The sequence below is a fragment of the Mustela nigripes genome, chromosome 1 (genome assembly GCF_022355385.1).
Source record: "Mustela nigripes isolate SB6536 chromosome 1, MUSNIG.SB6536, whole genome shotgun sequence".
NCBI classification, from domain to species: domain Eukaryota; kingdom Metazoa; phylum Chordata; class Mammalia; order Carnivora; family Mustelidae; genus Mustela; species Mustela nigripes.
The window spans coordinates 217,261,936-217,277,864 of NC_081557.1; positions in this window are offsets into that span (position 1 = coordinate 217,261,936).

Sequence of the window (15,929 nt, forward strand, 5' to 3'; positions counted from 1 at the left end):
GGGGGAATTCTACCAAACATTTAAAGAAGAACTAATTCCTCTTCTCCTAAAACTGTTCCAAAAAATAGAAATGGAAGGAAAACTTCCAAACTCATTTTATGAGGCCAGCATCACCTTGATCCCAAAACCAGACAAGGTTCCCACCAAAAAAGAGAGCAATAATTAACATTTTATAAAGGGCAAACTGTCATAGGCTGAATACAGGGATAGTCAAAACAGATATAAACCCTGTTGTCAGCGAACTTACAGTCAACTGATGGAGACAGTTATTAAACAAATATACAAAAACACATGCAATCACATATAGGTGAAGTGCTATGGAATAAAAAGGGGTAGTTACTATGAAATAAACAGATACCCAGTAGTAAACAGATGCCCAGTAGTAAATTGTTTGATCAGAGAAGATGTCTGTGAAAAAATAATTTGAATAGAGTCCTGAAGGGTGAGAAGGGATCAATTAAGTAAAGCAAAGGAGAGAAATATATTCTGGGCCGGGTAGGTCCTTCACAAAAGCACAAGGACTATTAAAAGGCGAAAGGTATTCTCCTGACTTTAAGTTATGCAAAACTCTCACATCTATACAGAACACTCAAAGGTCTATATTTACAAACTTGACTCTTTCCTTGAGATCTGCTATACACCAGGGAACTCTAAATAGAAGGTTTCAAGGTCTACTGAATCAAATCCATCATTTGTACACCAAAGCTGTTCTTTGAAAACTCTCAGGAGAACACAGGGTTGAAGGAGTCTTATGTGTCTCCTTAAAACCCTCCACTAAAATATTTTCTAAGATTTGGAAAAACATGATCACTGACAACAGACCTTTGCATTAAAAACTAGAAAGATCATATCTTCAGTATAGATAAGCTTTCTAACATGTTAGTAGACTGAAAAACATAATTCTACAAATGCCGTATGTTCCAATCTAATGCAGAACAGGATATCCTCTCAAAGAAATAAGAAAAATGCATTGCATTTTTTCTCCCCATTGGGTCTGATTGAGGAATGTAGAGCATGTGACTTGCCAGAAAATTGGACATCAGTGGAGGGTGCAGGGAGTTCCTAACACCTCAGTCCTCAGAAAGGTGACAAAATGCTTTTGACTTTGCTTCAGTACAGGAACACAGCATTGAGAAGAAAATACCCTCCCAGGAGCGCCTGGGTGGCTCAGTGGGTTAAAGCCTCTGCCTTTGGCTCAGGTCATGATCCTAGGATCCTGGGATCCAGCCTCACATTGGGCTCTCTGCTCAATGGAAAGCCTTCTTCCTCCTCTCTCTCTGCCTGCCTCTCTGCCTACTTGTGATCTCTCTCTCTCTCTGTCAAATAAATAAATAAAATATTAAAAAAAAAAAGGAAAAGAAAAAGAAAATACCCTCCCAAATGCTAGCAGCTCAAGGACAACCAAGTATTTGTTGGATATCAGTATGTTAATGAAAGCCTACATATGTAAGCTTTGGGTTTCTATTTCCACCCTAGTGAAACTGGCCTTCCATTGTCTCTCAAACAGGCCAAACTTGCTTTACCTCAGTGCTTTTGCATAGTCTGGGCACATTGGTCTTGCCCACTCTTTGCACTTCTGCCTCCTTTTCTTCTTTCAAGCCTCTGTCCAAACAGGTTTCCCCTCCACCTTATCGCCTGCAACACTCCAATCCCTTGCCCTGCATTATTTTTCCCAGTACAAACATTATTTTACATACTCATACGTTGTTTACTGTCTGTCATATGAGCAGTAATCATTTCTGGTCTTGCTTCACATTTTGCCATCATCTAGAAGAGAACTTGCAAATTAGTAAGTGCTCAGTATTTATTTTTTTGATAAGGGAATTGATATCTGGTGGGGAAAAAAAACTAGTCATTGATTGGGCAATGAAGAGTACTAGAGACCCTATTATTCTCTTTGTAAGTAGACAAAGACTATAAACATACATCACAGGTGAACAAAGTTATTCTATTTATTTTAAAGAAATCTATGAAAAGATTGCATTCTCCTGGAATTCATAAAAATACAATGCCATAGATATAATTATTTTCTTTGGAAAAAAACCCAAACTTCTAGAAAATGTTGCTTAGGTGTCTTAAAATATTTGCACAAAGATGTATTTTTAATAAATTGAGAGTACGATTCATGGGAGATATGATGAAATGAATTCAGAGATACAAAATAATCAGATTAATATGTGAAAATAATATAAGGATATACAACACACAAATATATTTCAACAAAATGGAGATATATTTGCAGGCAATAAAGAATAGAACCGTCATTGTTGGGGACTGGAGAGCTGTAAAGACTGTCCATAATGCAGAAGCAAAATAAAAATAAAGGAGGGTGCCTGGGTGGCTCAGTGTGTTAAATCCTCTGCCTTCAGCTCAGGTCATGATCCCAGGGTCCTGGGATCCAACCCCACAACAGGCTCTCTGTTTGGGAGGTAGCCTGTCTCCCCACACACACACTGTCTCTGCCTGCCTCTCTGCCTATTTGTGATCTCTGTCTGTCAAAAATAAATAAATAAATAAAATCTTTAGAAAATAAATAAAAATAAAGGAATTGATCATAGCAAAGAGATCTACAGAACAGAGGAATAATTAATTGAGAAGAAAAAATCCTAGAAATAATAAAACCTTTCATTTATATACTGCCAGACAGTGTTGCAGGTGCTTTCCTTATTGTTAACCTTTTACCACCTACAGTAACCCTATAAAGTAGGTACCATTATAATTTCCATTTTATAATGAGAATGCCAAAGCACGGAGAAATTATGTGACTTGTCCAACCTGGAATGAGAAAACCAGCCATCTGTGTACAAGTATCCAAGATGTACTAATTCCAACAGTTGGAATTGTAATAAATATGGTTTACTTTTTCTCTATTATATGATCACTTTGTATGGTCAATTAAAAGTATATGCTCTCTATTGTTATTATTCTTTGTCTATTTCAACTGGCAGGTGGATGGAAAGCACATATTTATACCTCAAAATACTGTTTCTGCCTAAGTCTGCTTGTAGCTTTTTATATTGTTCTCCATGTCTTTGTCTATCCTAATTTTAAACTTTTCTGAACCATATTGTTTCCAGGTTTTTTGCTTTTACATATATAGTGGATACTTTTGTTTTTTAGATTCAATATTTGCTACAAAAGATATGTTTGATCTAGCCATGCTATCTCATTTTAAGAAACATTTTCTTCATTTCTTTTGGGGCGTTCTGGCAGGAGAATTGAACAAATACATCCTCAGTTATTTTACAAGAATCACTCAGCTATTCTCTTGACAGAGATTTTATTTCTATTTTCCTTAGACTTGAATTATTTAAAAGCAGAGTTAACTCTCAGCCAATAATGCAGCTGTCAACCAGTAATAAGAATAAAACATTATTTAACAAGGGAATGAATGGGCATATTACTTGGTTTATTGAATGTATCAAAAAGAAACAGAATAATTAAGAAATTAACTATTCTGTCACAGGAAAAAAAAATCACTTTCTCTGAAACGAATGGGCACAGAATCTTCTTTCCTGATATTGCTTATTAATCTCAAAATAAACATAACCCCTCCAGAAGTGGTCTTTTTGTCTTCTAGAAAATTGCTACCAGAATGGCATCTAGATAGTCATTCAGATATTAAACAGGATTTTTGCACACATGCAGGTAGCTCTCACAGATTCATGGTATTTTAGACATTCATCTGCTAATTGGAATGCTCTTAGAATCCACAGTTTTATTTTTAACTCAGAAGAAAAAATCTCACTATAGTTGCTCAATAATGAATCATGAAAAGAGATGGTGCTAGATGACTTATTTCTGTATTGTTTTATGCGAAGTTTCTATGAAATTGTAATGACAGGACAACTTTAAAAATAAAATAAATTAATTAATTTATTTATGCCAGTTTTTCAAATAAAAAAATCCATTTTAAAGATTAGTGCATTTAATTCATGACTCTATCTTTGCATAAATTTTACAGGATCCAGTGACAGAAAACAACATGGGTCTTATCCAAATTTTGAAGTTATGAAAGCTTCCTGGATCAGCAGAGTGGTTCACTGACTTACCAAATAAAATTTTTAAAAGAAATTGCAACTCCCTGCACACAAAGACACCGCTACTCCCTCTGTTAAAGTGTCCAGAGTTGCTTCAAACCCTACAAGATGATAAGACACTGTGGGCAGGGCTGCAGCCCCCATATTCACTACCATATCCCCACCTTTTAGGACAGTTTGGGGCACATAATACAAGCTAAACAAGCATGGAGAAAACACATGAATAAAATTTATATGGTTCTTGGGTTTCCAGTAGTTGATTGAACAACAGTAATGTGTGTATATGTGTTGTTTCCTCAGTTTGGGTTTTATTTTTTGTTTTTGTTTTGTTTTTGTTTTGTTTTGTATTTTATCAAAGGATTTTACCAGAATAACTATTCTATCATGTGTTCATTCAACATGTTGATGCTACCTGAAGCAACAAAGGTATATAGAATATAAATTTAAGCTTCTGATATCCTTAAAAACAATTTCTGAAAATGTAAAGGTCATTTAATACAGAATATTCATGATGTAGAGAGAATTTCTCTTCATTAAATCTAAAACCAACTCTATGAATTAGAGAGGAAAATTATCCTAGTTTCATAGCAGAGGAAACCAATGCTCAAGTGGTTTGATACTTGACCTTAGTCATATAGCTAGTGAGTGGAAATGGAAGGATTGGGGGCCAGGTCTCCTGATGCCAAGCAGCCCAGTAGAATTTGATACACTCAGAAATTTAGTTCTGTTTCTTTAATTAATTCAAAGCAAGCACAATCTGAGGGGCACCTGGCTGGTTCAGTCTGAAAAACATGTGACTCTTGATCTTAAGGTCATGAGTTCAAGCCCCATATTGGGTATAGAGATTACTTACTTATAAATCAATAAGCAAATTTTTTAAAAAGAAAAAAGGACTATTTTTGATTATTGGGAATAAATTGAGAGAGATATATTTCTGGAGATGTATGTAATAAACATAAATAATTCCCCTGTTCTTGATTCTAAACATTAATTTTTTAGACAACTACAAAACAAAACAAAATAAAAACATTGTTTTAATCATAGGTTTTTAAAGATAAAAGAAGTACCATGACCTAAAATGTATTCAATTTTTAAGACACACTCCTTTTTAAGAAATACGTCATGTAAAAAGTATGGGGGTATAGTTTTTGAAATTAAAGCTAGATTTCCTGGTAGCATCTTTTGCTACCTTGGCTCATCAAAATCTTCTGGATCCTTTAAGTTTCAGTTTAAATTTAAAGCAATGCCTTTTGGAAATTGTACATAACCATAGTGACTTCACAAAAGGGTCCTCTATAGGAAGCTGTGGCATGGTTCCCTGTGTCATGTCACTCCTATTATTTAATTTTGCATTACTTTTTCATATTCAATCTCATATCATGTTTGTTTACTAAGCTTCAGTTTCCTTATCTTTCAGCAGACTAAGAAAAATAATGCAGGGTAGGGTTGTTATAAAGAAAAAAGATATTCTTTTTTTTTTAAGATTTTATTTATTTATTTGACAGAGAGAGATTACAAGTAGGCAGAGAGGCAGGCAGAGAAAGAGAGGAGGAAGCAGGCTCCCCGCTGAGCAGAGAGCCCAATGGGGGACTCGATCCCAGGACCCTGGGATCATGACCTGAGCCGAAGGCAGCGGCCCAACCCACTGAGCCACCCAGGCGCCCCGAAAAAAGATATTCTTATAAAGTATTTGCTCACTGCTTGATACAAATATCTTATCAATAAATATTACATATATAATATATATTATAGCTGTTGTCTTTGTCAGGAATCCACAGGGTCAGAGACTCAAACCTCAAGGAGTAAGTTTCCAAAAGACAGCCTATAAGCAGATAGGGGCAATGTGAAGAAGGACTTCTTTTTAAGCAAATATAAAAGTGATTTTTTTTTAAATAGGGTTTTTTTTTTTTTTAAAAGAAAGAATTTATTTATTTATTTTAGAGAGAGTATGTATAGGAGTGGGGGGCAGGGAACAGAAAGCAAGGTGTAGGCGGAGTTCTGTTCCCAGCCCTCTGAGATCATGACCTGAGCCAGACGCAGACGCTTAACCTTAATTAAGCCATACAGGTGCTCCTAAAATAGGATTTAATAATTCTTTGTATTGCAATTCTCAAATCACCCCACCTAATTTCTTTATCATATCATTTATTTGCTAATCATTGATGCTCTGGGACCAGCAGGAGCAAATTCTTACTTGAGTGTAGGTTTGTATGGTAAGACTACCTGAGATTGTCTTTGTATCTCCTTCTTAGGAAATGAAAATAAAGAATGAAGGAGAGCCCAATATGTTTGGGGTCATTTGACTTCTATATCCTGATGTATCATGTCTTCCCTTTTGTATTCATTCGTCGATTCCCTTAGTTGGGTGTAAGATTCTTGATGAGAGGATATGTTCTAGACTGCTTTATCCCAAGTGCCTAGAAAAGTGCACAATTCACAGTAGGTGTTTATTAAACCATTGCTGAATGAATGAACTAATACCAGACATCCACGGACCTGGGCTTCGAAGAGATGAATCACCATTCACTCGTTGTGTGGTCTCAGGTGATTTGTTGGGTATCTCAGAGCCTTGCTATATGAGGATGGTGAAGTTTCTGCTCAGAGCAGTATAGTCATAGAGGAATGGAGTGCCAAGTGCCTTGCTCTATCCCTGGCAGGGCTCTGGACTTCTTAGCTATTCCTCACCTGCACACGCCTGCCTCTGGTCCCTGCTATACATGCGCAAGCAGAGAATTAGTACAGAATTCACAGCCGACTTTGCATAAGTTGATCATTTTGTCAGTTAGAGCGTCTCCTCTGGAGAGTTTACACTCCTAATTGTTTGGCTATATTCTTGGCTCACCTTAGCCAATCATTAACTCAATTGCTAATTTTTATGCCTAACATATTTTTTTTTTCAAGTTATTCAAGGAACTAAAGACTGGGCTGGGAAAGCTTTCTACTCTCATCCAGAGGGAATTAAGCTAGTCACAATCAAATCTTCACCCATCAATAACCAATTTAAACCATTATCCCAATTAAATATCATTCTGAAAGCAATCTTAATCAATCCAGACATGATAGGCTTCCTGAAAGAATTACCTAATTAAACTCTCTATAAAAGAAAATTATTCTACCGAGTCAACCCAATGGTGACAGGAAACCAAAAAAACAGAAGAGAATATTTGGAAGTTAATCTTCTGAGAGTATCAAACAGAATTCAGAAGCAATGGGTCTAATGTCCCTCACACAGGGACATTGTGAGGGCTCAGAGAAAATTCACATGAACCGTTTCTGAGAAGGACTCTGTAGTGAAAGTTATTATCACTATTTTTGGAATGTGTCTTTTGGGCCACCAGCCTTATTTCTGAACTTTTCTTTCTCTTAGATTTCATTCTGTAAACCCAGAATTTCATTCTCTCTTTCATGCTTAAGACTGTCATATACAGTGGGGCAGATTGTTCACCCCACAAAGGTACCTTTTGAAGAACTAAATGGTGACTAAAATCCAGTCCAGATACTTTCCCTCCATGCTGGTTGTCTATGGAATACTCTCTCTTCAGAACATAAAATCCTTTCCTAATATGTACGAAATATGTTCTAACCTTATCTTATCCCTCTTGTGTTACTTTCCCAGGGCTGCCATGACAAATTGCCACAAACTGAGTATCTTAAAACAACATAACTGTGTTCTCTCACACTTCTGGAGGCTGGAAGTCTGAAATCAAGGTGTCGTCACAGCAGCACAACACTTAGAGGCTTCACAGTAGAATCCATTTCTTGCCTCTTCCAGGTTCTGGCAGCTATTGGCATTCCTTGGCTCGTGGCTTGCCTTTCTCTCTGTGTCATTTTCCTATCACTTTCTCTTCTGTGTTCTTTCCTTTTCTCTCTCTCTCTTAGAAGGGTATGTGTGATGGCATTAAGGGCCCATCTGCATCAATGAGGGTAATTCCCTCCTCTTAAAATCCTTGGTTATATCTGTAAAGGCCCTTTTCCCAAATAAGGTGGATTTAAAGTTCCAAGGATCAGGACTTGATATCTTTAGATGGTCATTTTTCAGCTTGCTATATCTCCCAGACTGCTTCCAGGTAATAGCATCATGGACAGAGCACAGTTTTTTCAGACCAGTTAAGGTTCAAGGACACTCAGGTCTTCATGCTATTCAGAATGAGAGACTTAAATGCTAGCCATGCTGTTGTTAAAAACTTGGGGAAAATGTACATACCAGTGCTGTCCAATAGAACTTTTTGCTCTGATGGAAATGGGACAGTTGCTCCCAAATTCAGAACTCCAGCCTCTCTGTGACAATCTTTTGCACCACACTTCTTTGACCTGCTGAGGAGGAGATAATCTCAAGACTCACACTGAGTTGCTCACTCTCTCTTCTTAATGTGACACAGAAGTCCTTTTTTTTTTTCTTTTTTAAACATTTTATTTATTTATTTGACAGACAGAGATCACAAGTAGGCAAAGAGGCAGTCAGAGAGAGAGAGGGGGAACAGGCTCTCTGCTGAGCAGAAAGCCCGATGTGGGGCTCGATCCCATAACCCTGAGATCATGACCTGAGCCGAAGGCAGAGGCTTAACCCACTGAGCCACCCAGGCACACCCAGAAGTCCTTTTTGTTGAAATAAAAGCTCTGCAGTCCATTTGGGGAATACTCTAGCATTTCATACCTTGTGTCACGGACAAAATAGGTTCTTGAGTCTTTTGACTTCCTACTGCTAAGCATGGAAAACTGGATAGATAGATCCACATGACAGAAAGAGCATTAAAATTAATGAAGTAACTTTTCATTATTAAACCCTGAACTCTTTAGGAAAGAATGTAGAAAAGAATGCATAAGTATCTCATCTGGTAAAAACAGTCTTCTCAGTATTATGCTCACTTAGGAAAATTAATAGAGCTTTGGGTTTGGGGAGAATATTTGTTTTCTTGGCTCCTTATTAAAAGCTCATATTGCAGACTTTAAAAGTGAGATATGCTTATTGACTATAATGTAGAAATATATACTAAAATCCCACTACTGTGTATTTACCCAAAGAAAACAAAAACAGTAATTTGGAAAGATATATTCACTCCTATGTTTATTGCAGTATTGCTTACAATAGCCAAGAATACAGAAACAACCCAAGTGTCCATTGAGAGAGGAATAAATAAAAAAGATTTATACATATATATATATATATGTGTGTGTGTGTGCGCGTGTGTGTGTGTATGTGTGTGTGTACATATAATAGAATACTTCTCACTCATAAAAAGGAATGAAATCTTGCCATTTGCAACAACGTGGATGATATTATGCTAAGTGAAATAAGTCAGAGAAAGGTAAAAGCCATATGACATATGATTTCTCTTATATGTAGAATCTTAAAAAGCAAACAAATAAGCAAATGAACAAAAAAACAAACAGACTTAACAAACTGGTGATTGTCAGAGGAGAGGTAGATGGAGTATAGGCAAATACATATAGGAGATTAAGTAAAAACTTCCAGTTACAAAAATAATTAAGTCAGAAAGGTGAAAAGTACAGGGTAGGGAATATAATCAATAATATTGCAATAACACCATATGGTGACAATACTCATTATGGTGAGATTGAGTAATATACAGAATCGTTGAATCAATATGTCTCACACCTAAAACTAATGTAACACTGTATGTCAATTGTGCTTCACTAAACAAAAAACAAATAAATAAATGTATCTATTTCTGTCCAACCTTAGATCTCACTAACTTGGCTCAAGCCATAACCATTGTTATCTCTACCTGGATTGTTACAAAGATATTGGAGGGTTGAGGCTCAGCTTCCAGTTAGCCTCCTATCTGCAGCCAGTAAAATGTTTGCACAGTGGAGATTTTTTTTTTTTTCAACGACTTCTCCCTGCCTTGTATACAGCCAAGTTCCTTAATAGGTCCCTTTCAAATATAGGAGTTATGTGTCTTCCAACTATACCCTTTCCATAAAGGCCTCACAATCTTTGGCTGAATCCATGGAAATACTTTTAATTCATTGTCAGAGTGATGTTTCCCTCACCACAGTACCTCTGAACATTGTTACTTCCATCCACTGAAGCACTTCACCTACCTACTACTTTTGTTCATTATTTTACCCTCTCTCTTCCTCCCCATCCTTCTGGGCCATAACATATCACATTTTATGGAAATCTCCTTTGACCTTACAATTCTAGAATTAGTGTCCCTTCTCTGGGATTCCGCAGCACCTCACATTTCTTTAGCCATTGTGTTTATACTCTATTGTGTTTGCCACCCATCAGGGTATATTATATCCCTACTAGATGAGAGAGTCTTGAGGGCAAGGATCATATCCATTCTGTAACAGTATTTCCACTTTGGAGTGCCTGGGTGGCTCAATCAGTTAAGCATCTGCCATTAGCTCAGGTCATGATCCTAAGATCCTGTAATGGAGCCCCACATCAGGCTCCTTGTTCAGTGGAGAGTCTGCATCTCCCTCTCCTTCTGCCCCTACCCACCACTCTTCTGCTTTCTCTCTCTTACAAATAAATAAATAAAATATTTTTATTAAAAAAACAATATTTCCAGCCTTATTATAGTGCCTAACATATTAGAAACACCTAATAGATATACTTGGAATGTATTTTAAATATTAGAAAAAATAAAAATAAGAGCAAGCACCTTAGATCCATATCACTTCAGTTCAAATACAAACTTTTTTATTACTAACTTTTAATCATAAGTAAGCTACTTATGCACTCCGAATCTCAGTTTTCTTCATATGTAAAATGATAATAAACTAGTGTATGGCTGGTGCAAATTAGGGTCACCTTCAATGCGTCATGCCTTTGTATGATTCTCTTCTACTGAATGCAGGCTAAATCTGTGATTTTCTTCTAATCAATAAAATATGGCAAAATGATTTGATGTAACTCCATTAATGTGGCTACATTTTAAGGTGAATGAGGTGAAATATTATTCCCAGAATTCCATTACATTGTGTAAGATTCTGTTTAGCAGACTGCAGCAGGAGAGATTCCCTACTAACCTTCAGAATGCAAACAGCCTAGATGTTTCCATAGATGACCTATGGAAAGGTAGGAGGGTAGTACAGATGACTTTTAAAACCTGAAGTTGGCCTGCAACAGAAAGTCAGAAGCTGGGACCTTTAGTCTTAAAACCATAGGGAACAAATTCTGTCCTCAATTCCAATTGAGGTTAATTGATTTTGTACTAAGAAACAGACCAAATTCCTTAATCCTTTTTTAAGACATTGGCTAGAAGATAAATGATGTATTGTATATATTTTCAACTGTGATATAAAAATTGTGTTCCTATTCTTTAATAGCATGTGCCTGCCGTTGTAAAGCTATCTAAATTGCTTGATGTGCTGGGGTGTCTCAATGGTTCAGTTAGTGGAGCATCCAACTCTTTCTTTTGGCTCAAATCATGACCTCTAGGTCCTAAGATTGAGCCACACATCAGGCTCCACACTCAGTGGGAGTCTGCCTGAGGATTCTTCCTTTCCCTCTGTTCTCTCTCTTTCTTAAATAAATACATAACTCAATGTGCTGAGAGAATTATGTCCATCAAGATGTCATAGAAATTAACCCATCCACTGTTAAACGTGAAAATCATGACATAATTTTATTATTATTATTATTATTGTTATTATTATTATTATTACTTTGAATCCTGTCAAAGCCCCATGACATAAGGTGGTTCTTAAGAGAATTAAAGAAATAAATTTAATTTCTCCTATGAAACAAAAGTAACTCTGGAGTACCTGGTTGACAGAGGAGCATGCAACTCTTGATCTCAAGGTCATGAGTTTGTGTCCCTTGTTGGATGTAAAGATTACTTAAAGAAATTGTTGTAAAAACTGAAGGAAGATAACTGATAGACATACAGGAAATAAACTGTATTTTGATTTTTACAAGTGTAACTATCATTTAATAGCTCTGAGTCTCATAAATAGATTGGAATTATAGCATTTATATTAATATTCAGTTGTGAGGCTGAATTTAATGATGTCTGTATGTAAGTTTTTTTAAGTTTGAGTTATAATCAGTGTATCAAGAACTGCACATATTTAATGTGTATAATTTGATGAATCTAGATAGACACAAACACTCAGGATACCATCCTTACAAAATCTAGGTAATCTACATTATGCATATACTACCCCACTCAGAATTTCTTTGTGTCACTTTGCTTTGTGTGTGTATGTATATGTGAGGTAAGAATAATTAACATAAGACTTACTCTTTTAAACTTTGAAGGTCATAATCCTATAGGTACTGTGTTACATAGCTAATCTCTAGAATGTAGTCATCTGATATAACCAAAACTTTCCACCCATTAAAGGAGAACTTCTCATTTCCCTTACCCTTCAGCATTTTTTTAACTTAAAACAGAGGCAGTATACCCTTGCCCACCATTAATGAAAGCAAACCCATCAAAACAATTTTAACTGTATATTCTTTACATGTCTCATGGTCTAATTAATTTGCAGTAAATTTATGTTTACACGATTTCTTCAATGTAAGGTGTCAGAGTGAGATCTGGAAAATTTACCCAGTCAGTTATTGATAGGCTGATATAATTGTTTAGATGAACTGTTTCATTTAATTGATATCAATAAATGGAACTTATAGCCGAGGATATTACACACACACACACACACACACACACACACACACACACTGTCAGATTGGAGGGAAAGCAAGGCAGACACCAGAGTGAATTTCATCAAACATTAGAAGTGATAAAACCAGCTAGATAAAATCAATTTCATGACCAAATTCAAGCATGGGTGGCCATTTTCAACAAGTGGTTTTCAAAAATGCTATCTGTGCTTGTCTAGCCAGATGTTATAAGGAGAAGCTATAAGAGTAAAGTTTTGGTTGAGGCTTATGGGTGATGTAGGAGTAATTAGTCCAAATATTTAAATTATTATATTCAATACCTTTCAAGGTTCATATCTATTCAGTAAATCCTCAATGAATAAATGTAACTATATATGGAATGGTGCAAATTTGGAGAGTTAAAAAATGACTGTCAGTGATATATTTTTTTTTTCTAAAAGAGAAAAATAGCATATGTGAGCAGTGGTGAGGGGCAGAGGGAGAGGGAGAGAAAGAGAGTCATAAGCAGGCTCCAGGTCCAGCACAGAGCCTGAAGTTGGGTTCAATCTCAAGACATTTAGATCATGACCTGAGCTAAAACGAGTTGGAACATTAACTGATAGAGCAACCCAGGTACTGCTATCAGTGATTTTTAAAAATTTGTTTTGGGGGGCACCTGGGTGGCTCAGTGGGTTAAAGCCTCTGCTTTCGGCTCAGGTCATGATCCCAGGGTCCTGGGATCGAGCCCCACATCGGGCTCTCTGCTCAGCAGGGAGCCTGCTTCCCCCTCTCCCTCTGCCTGCCTCTCTGCCTACTTGTGATCTCTGTCTATCAAATAAATAAAATCTTTAAAAAAAATTTGTTTTGGACATGAAGAAAAATATATATAAAAGGATTATGGTATCTCATCTGCCTCCTTAAAATTACCCAGTACTTTTTCTAATATTCCACTTTAAAATACTATCTTCAATATGGGTCTTCTCTGTAGGTAAGGACATAGACCACATTTTCCTAAGGTCAATTAATCACTCAATTAGTTAAGCAGCTTTAGAAAGAGCATATCATTATGTTCATCTTCTTCTATGGCTATTGCTAAAGCATTGTGGTGCAAAGAATATAGACTACAAAATGTAGTAGATTGTATTATGAGTTCATGACTATTCATTTTTCCCCACACTTGCCATGTTTTCCAGTAAACAGAATATACTTTCTTGCCTAATTGCCTTTGGACTTTGGCATATGGTTTCCCTTGGACAATTAAATGTGAAAAAATATACCATACACCACATGTGAGCCAAAGCTTTAAATGCACTTGTGTTTCTGTCTCTCTATTTCTTGACCTCTATTTATAAGAAAATTATGTTTCAGAGGGGAACTACCACTTTAGCCTTATTTCTTAAATAAGAAGACATATGGAATCAAGTCCAGCATAACCCAGAAGTCTGGAACAACCCAGAGCTTCCTACTCTAAGGGAAAACTGCTGTTCTTGTGTAATGAAAAAGAAATATATATTTAAAACAATTGAAATATTAGGGCTGTTTGTTACTGCAGTAAAAGCTGATATAGATTAGATAGATGATAGATTGATAGATGATAGACAGGTGATAGATAGAAAGATGATAGGTAGATGATAGATAATAGACATCTAGCTGCTTATCATCTACCTATATCTATCCATTATTCTATGTATCTATCTATCATATAGCTAAATATAGCTAGATCAAGATCTAAATCTAGATATATCTAATTTATAATATTGATTCTTCCCCAAATTTATGTGCTTTGAGAAATTTAGTTATTACCATAATATTTGTCACTATCACAATTATCATTTTAGTTAAGATTAAGGAGGAGGGGAGGGGAGAGATTTTAAGGAATTGGCTTAGACAGTCGTGGAGCTGACAAGTCAGAAATCCACAGGGTAACCAAGCTTGCTGCAAATTCAGAGTTGATGGTTGCCATATTGAGTCCAAATTCCACAGTGCAGCCAGCTGGAATGGAGGCAGAGCTTCTGTGTTATAGTATTGAGGAGAATTCTTCAAGGAACTTCAGCCTTTGCTCCTAAGTTCCTGGACTGATTGCCTAAGGTCCACCCACATTATGGAGGGTAAACTGCTTTCTTAAAGTCTTTAATTTATATGTTAATCGCCTCTGAAGAACACTTTTGCAGTGACACCTCAGCTGATGTTCCACCCAAAAATTTACCACCAGAGCCTAGCCAAGTTGATATGTAGAATTAGCCATCATACTTGCTACCAACTTGACTTTCAGCTCTCTCAGTTTTGTTATCTGTTAAAATGAAACCATTTCATATAACTCTGGTGATGGTAGAAGTGTTAATATATATCCAGTATGTGGTATAGTCATGGCATAGGATGTATAACCTCTAAATGTTGACTTTTATTAACTTATGCAGTACCTGTTCCTCCTGGCAGATATTTCCTGTGTCTTCCTTTATTTTTTTTTTTTAAAGATTTTATTTATTTATTTGACAGAGAGAGATCACAAGTAGGTAGAAAGGCAGGCAGAGAGAGAGAGGAGGAGGAAACAGGCTCCCTGCCGAGCAGAGAGCCCAATGTGGGACTCGATCCCAGGACCCTGAGATCATGACCTGAGCCGAAGGCAGCGGCTTAACCCACTGAGCCACCCAGGCGCCCTGTGTCTTCCTTTATCACAAATAATATTGTCAAGTCATTTAATATCTGTGTCTTAATGTCTTCAACCACAAATGCAAATAAAAAGCCATTTACTGAGTTGTGATGGTTAAGAGTTATCAACATAAAATATTTACCTCAGTCTATAGCACATTATAAACACTTAATAAATAAATGAATAAAAGATGGCTCTTGATGCCTATGATCTTTATAGGATGATCCAAACTATTTCTTTCTCTCTTTTTTAGATGTCTCTGTCATCCCAGGGAAAGGAGAAAAAACTTCTGACAGGAAGCATTAAATTTAAAGCCTGGGAGAAAGACTCAGTGGGGAATAGAGAGAAGCAGAAGTCTCAAGAATAGAAGAAAAACAAAAATACAAAAATCCCAGGTCTTAATCATCTGTTCTTAGTAAGGCTGTGAAATTAACTTTTTTAATTAAGCTCCATGCCCAGCATAGACCCCAACATGGGATAGGACTGTACAATCTAAAGTGGAGCTCCTTTATCTCAGCAACCATCCATCAGAGAATGGAAGGAAGAAGTGAAGAGAGACACTGGAAGCAAGTAGAAGAGAATCATTCATTATTCAGCACTCCCTCACCCTTCTTACTCTCTCCTTACCTTTGAATCTCTTTGGATCTTTTACCAATTA